At 29.2% G+C, this 6,349-nt stretch overlaps 1 protein-coding gene across 3 annotated transcripts in view; it reads right to left on the bottom strand.

Annotated features, from left to right (window-relative positions):
• LOC100165806 (cytochrome P450 302a1, mitochondrial) overlaps positions 1–4,512 on the bottom strand; it is a 29,742-nt gene extending 25,230 nt beyond the window's left edge. For 2 of the 3 annotated variants that reach the window (XM_029486688.1, XM_029486689.1), the window contains exon 1: positions 4,061–4,509. The gene's annotated coding sequence lies outside the window, so the exon portion shown is untranslated. Of the gene's footprint in view, positions 1–4,060 lie in introns of all 3 variants that reach the window. The other variant, XM_029486690.1, reaches the window with a different exon arrangement.
• Positions 4,513–6,349: the final 1,837 nt, after the last annotated feature.

Here is a 6,349-nt window from a genome sequence, read left to right as displayed (position 1 = left end):
ATATTTAGACAAAGCGATATGTCATTCCCTCCAAAGTATTATTCTCTATCTTTTTTGTTATGGGTGACTTTACTCTAAGATACTTGGAAAAAATGATTTTGCATAAATGCATTTTGTCTATGTTACGTGTAAGCCAGAGAGAGAAAACAAATAGTGCGCTGACAGCCTCTTAAGTAGATTTGGGGTCTTAGATGATCTAAAAATGTTAGTAATTATTAATGATGTATCAATATGAATAATTTGTAAAAATGATTGAAGTATAATGAATAATACCTATAACATATAATATTACATATACTTTATATTTTTGTAAAACCATATGATTATTATTTATTATGCTTAGTATGAATATTTTATTTGTTTTTACGATAAAATTATTAAATTATGACTTTTTTCAAGAATACTCAATACCTATTTATTTTATGTATACGGGCATGAATCTTTCAATAGCCAAATAATTAATAAATGATATAGTAACGTTGCGCGTAAATTCTATCTCAATCATATTCTTTTTTGGGGGGCGGCTTGCGTTTGGACGAAATGCCTTTTTACCCGTATAATAAAAGTAATGTGTTTGGCCGAGTTTCTTAAAATGTGTTTGAGCGAGATAATATAAGACAGAGTTTCTCAACCTATGGTACGCGTACCACTAGTGGTACTTAGAAAGCTCGTAGATGGTACGCTAAGAACATCTCCCTTAGTAAAAAAAAATGTAATGGATCATTAGAAATTCACAATAGAAATTATTTGGTATATTTGATATATTTAATAATAATAATAATCTTACATATTTAATTTTCTTTTTATGCATTAAATGCTTATACTATTATCATAATTTTTTAATTCCTAATAAAATAAAATTCCGTATGCATGTAAAATAACATTTTTGATAAGCAAATAAAACATTATTTGGTATTTGGCCAAGTGGTACATGAAAATTTTCAAACTGTAGGTATAGGTGGTACGTGGATATAAAAAGGTTAAGAACCGCTGATATAAAAGATAAAATTGTAATGATTAAGATAAAAATATTATTCTATAGGAAATTTCATATCAACCTAAATATGGCCCAGTCTTATTACAGGTCGGCAACTAGTATAAGTACAACTCATATTTTCAAATATCAGTTTGCTTGAACATTGAAAACGTGAGGTTATATTATAGTGTTAGTGAGTTTATGTCAAATATGGATCTTAAAATTGATTATATTTTTAATATAAAACGAAATAAACGATGCATTTCAATTGAAAATTTTATTTTTAATGGATCTAACCACTTGAAAAACGGGTCTTTTCGTTTTCAGTGTACTAACAGAAAATTTACTGAGTGTTTTAGTAAATTTTAGCCTCGATAAAATATTATCTTTTTCAAATAATAATAATAATAATACACATAATCACGAACCAACTATACTGATCATAATTTAGCCGTTCAGAGTGTTAGTTTGTTCAGTTGCTGAGCGTACAATTTACTAAGTTACGCACTTGTAAGACGGAGACAACATATTATGCAAGTGTGGCGTCCTCTTACAGTAATATTGTTAAATATATAAATATAATATAAATAAATATGTACCTTTATTATGTTTAATTTAAAATATGTTATTATATTTATATTGATATACTTAGTGAAAGGTGTGAAGTAAAGTGGACCTTAAACGTATGTAATTTTATATTCGGCAAAAATATTTGACATGCATCACGGAAATGATATCGTTTCGAATTTAAGTACCTAGTTAAGCTTATGTACGATTATTGTTTAATCCGTATACAGCATAATTATAAAATAGGTATCAGCTATTACTTATGATTACATGACGTGTTGTTTTGAATGGAACTCCGCTTTATGATATCGATTTAATATTTTTATCTTGGCTATTCGGTGTACAATAATATTGTCATCAATAATAATACGAGTGAAACAGGCACTACCTATATAATATTAATTAGTTATAGAATATACATATATATATATATATATATATATATATATATATATATTACCTAGTACCTAGTGATAAAAAATAAAAATATATATCTACCCTAGCTATACCTGTATTGCTATATTTTTATATTATTTACACTTTTACTGCCGTTTTTTTTTATCAGTAGCAACAATAGATTTATTATATTACACATGCCTAGCAGTATTGAGTGGGCATGACGTCTTGAACGTCACATTTTGAATCTACCCGCTGTATAATAATATAATAGCACTAGCCACTGAAGTAGGTTCTCGAAGTTCAGACCTCAGTAAATTATATAATTTTGATTCGTGACGAAATTAGAGCAGATACATTTGACACAGTGATCACTCACCATTAATCACGATTAAAATTGAATAATTAATATAAATCAAAAATAAATTTAAAAAACACGCGCGACGCTTAACACGCTAACACGTGATATAATTTAAATCGTATTTAGACTGAAAATAGATTTTCATATTATGAATTCTTAATAGTTCCTAAACAGAACACATTTTTAAAAAAACAGTAGGAAACGGACCATTAAAGTGTAAAGGTTAACATGTACCACCTTCTAATCTTATTAGGAAATAAACCTATATTTTTATTAATTTCCCTATTGAATTATTATTTTTTATTTTTTATTACCTATTTATTTAATTTGAACCATTATATATGTATTTTTTTTATGCTCAAATGTGAAGATATCGTTTGTTGCTCACAAAAAAGTTCGGCATTCGAATAGGTATCTTATTAATATGAACTACTTACCTAGCTATATAATTCATAAAATCATCACTAGATGGTCATATTGATTTCATACCTGATTGGTGAATAGTGATTATCAACATTCCTGATCATGATATAAAGAAATTTTTATAATATATTATATAAGATAGATAATTATCATGTGATTTGTATAATGTACTATGTAAGAAATATTTACATAATATTTGTGATTTAACGTTTAACTAAGCTATAGGTGCAGTTTACTGTACTTTCTACTATAGTTTTAAATTAAAATGAAATTTCAGAATCCTAATTAATAACAATTTTCGTTTAGTGTATCATAATATATTTTTTATATAAATTAAAATCCTCTAAATAAATTGTTATTAGGTAAATAAATATTGTTTTATTCATTATTCACGGAAACTGTTTAATTAATAGTTATATGCGTGATATCTGACTATCAAAACAATAAATTATTCTTTGACTTTTTAGCAACACACTTCCATTCATACCTACGTCTTTATCATGTAGAACACTTCCTAGAATATGTAATTAAATGTTTCATTCTAATTCTACGAACACGATTACTATCCTCATATTATTTTTATGATGATTCGTCATGTGTGCTGCAGAAGAGCTACACTCAATATTCCGTAATATTACGATGGGTTAATATTAAGACAGTTAAAAAATGTATTTAATTATTTTTGGTGTTCTACACGGAAAATTATTAGACTGTTCACTGCTTTTCAAAACTAAATAAATCAATGTTCTTTAGCCTTTTGGTCACAATTTCAACTCGTGCTGCAGGGAATAAATAAATTCAACTTCACAGTTTATTGACTTAATGTATACAATCAGTGTTGTTATCCAGTTATTTCAATGAATTTTAAATACGTTACCAGCTATAACTATTTTAAGAAATAAAACTTAAAAGTATTAAGTATTATTATTCATAATGTACCTACTAATAGCTGGTTATCCAATATTTCCCGATGATTAAGGCTTTTAATTGGTTTGAATTCTATTAGAACTCGAAAGACACTTTTCAACTTTTGTCCCAAGTTCGAGAACAAATAGGTAAAATAGTTTCTAATGACGAGTGTATACTGTGTATATATATATATGTATTTTAACCAAAAAAAAACAATATATGTGCATAACAGGCACGTATACAGGGAGTTAAAATTAAAATGTAGATACTATATACCAACCATAATATTATATAGACATGACTAAACTGAAAGTATAGGAAATCGTTTAGAATATGAAAAATAATTTAAAATTAAATAAGTAAACGGACGAAAATTTGAAACCGTTTACATATCTATATAACAGATAAATACCTAAAGATATACTTACAAAGTCCAATATGGACACGATGCGTGCACCGTACCGGACGTTAGTGCAGCCCAAAAAACATTTGGCGGACGGCATGGTCGATTGGCCGCTGTCGCTGTATAGCCGGTCGAGTCGAACGAGCAAACACCGATGTCGGAGGCTTTACGGCGGTTATTGTATATTCAATATTGTATAATAATAATAATTAAATGTTATATTATGTTATCGGACTGTAATTATTTTTTAATATATCGATAAAAGTAGAAATACGGTCGAGTATAATAATATATCTATGACGACGTTATTCTCAGGACTCTTGATAATCGGTGCCGCGGACGCGTCTACGACATCGCGATTTTACGAATAGACCAAAACTATACCTAATAATATTATGTTATACAACATCGAACGGAGTGTGACGAGTAACGCGACTTCTGTTCTATAAGTACGTATTTATGTTATAATATGAGATTTTTATAGTATAGATATAAATATATATAGCGCGCGCCTTCCGTCAAAGATAAAACGAATTTGACGTGTGCGGTGGTATATTATATGCGTAATCTAATATAATATGATGTACCTACCTATGTATACAGTGGGTTCTCGGTGATCAATTGATGCATTCCACAGAAAGGCAATTATTATACTCCCGTAACTTCTCAAATTTAAAAACCAAGGGCGCCAACAGGGGGCTTCTGGAGGGGGGCATGGCCCCCTGCCTATTTTATTTGATAATAATTGCCGTAATATTACTTGCAAAAAAAAATGAATAGTATGTGCTGTATTACCAGACTTTTTGCATTGGTCCTACTCTCCCGTTTACATTTCTGCGGGCGCCCTTTTTCAGTATGTAAAGTATTTTTACCTATTACAGTATTACCTTTACCAATACCTCACCTAATCATTTTGCACCGATTCATCATACACATGTATATATTATTATCTGTGATTAAATTACTGTATATTTTTATAACAGATTAATAATATTTGAATATAATGATGTACCGATTAAATAATTTCTAAGTATGGAAAAAAACTAATAACCAATAAGTTATTGAACAATTTTCAATACTATTAGAATTTGTTATTATAACATACGTTTTCAATTATTACAGCAGTAAACTAAAATTAAAAATGATAAACTTACCAAAAACAGTAAAGTAGGTAACTCCTAATCAACTTTTGAAAGTTACTCAGTGTAAATTATCAGATAATATGGAAAATGGAAATATATAAAATAATAAATAAACGACCGCGATGGTAACAATTAAGAGGGCTCCAATCGATGAAAAAAAAGTGACTTTTAGACCAATAAGCTAGACAAAACTGGAGGAATTTGGTTTGACGGATTTTATTTTTTAAAACAGATTATGATTGATTAACAAGTTTACTAGGTTATGCTAGAATATTTCTTTTTTCAGCTGTGATGTCTAAGAATAAAAAACATGATATATTTGTATTTATAGTATTCATCATAAGTTTCATGACAATAATTGGAATATTAAAAAAAATAGCAGCTGTATACACTACCTATACATTATTTTATAACTTAATAAGCTTAAAATTTAATTTGCTTTTAGATATATATTTGAGAGCTTATAATTATTACTAATTTGTACCAAAATAAGGGTATGTAATTTGCACCATCGTAGGTAGGTAGGTAGGTAGTCAAAAGTAGTATGTAAGGTTTTCTGAACCCCCATCCCAAAATCATCCGGGCCCCTTAGATACTAATTGCTGACCCCTGACCTGGAACAAGAGTAAGCTTTCTTACTTCACTGAACGATTTCAGCCACTATTGGCATGTAAGCGCATGAATAATAATAAGCTGTTGGTTGTCGATCATTCGATAAAAAGAGATCTTTACACTGATTAGAAAAAATAAAAAACGAAAGTATACTTGCAGTACAATATAGTCACGATTTTCACAAGTCGCATAAATCAATTTTCCACAAGCATGTGTACGCGCGTTCTTTAATAATAACAAATAACATCGAATAAAAACCAATTAAATATGCAACAATGTTACAAAAACGTTTATTTGTATAAATCATAATTAATTCATTTTCAGTGGGAATTACAATCTTATTAGTTCGAGGTTCTGAAACTCATATTACCATAATCTTTGCTGTATATCGCAGAACATACCATATTATGCGCAACAAAATAAGCGTCTGACAAAACGTTTGGTCCTTTTCCATAGTGTTCTGCGCTTTGGCCGTTCAGCCGCGGGCTCTGTCGTCGGTTCGGTTTCATTACGTCGGCGGTCTTCGGGCACGTCCCGAAGCAAACTCGCGGCGCGTACCC

This window comes from Acyrthosiphon pisum, chromosome A1 (genome assembly GCF_005508785.2).
Source record: "Acyrthosiphon pisum isolate AL4f chromosome A1, pea_aphid_22Mar2018_4r6ur, whole genome shotgun sequence".
NCBI classification, from domain to species: Eukaryota; Metazoa; Arthropoda; class Insecta; order Hemiptera; family Aphididae; genus Acyrthosiphon; species Acyrthosiphon pisum.
Note: the sequence above shows the minus strand (reverse complement) of the source record. Positions and strands in the feature narration are given on the sequence as shown.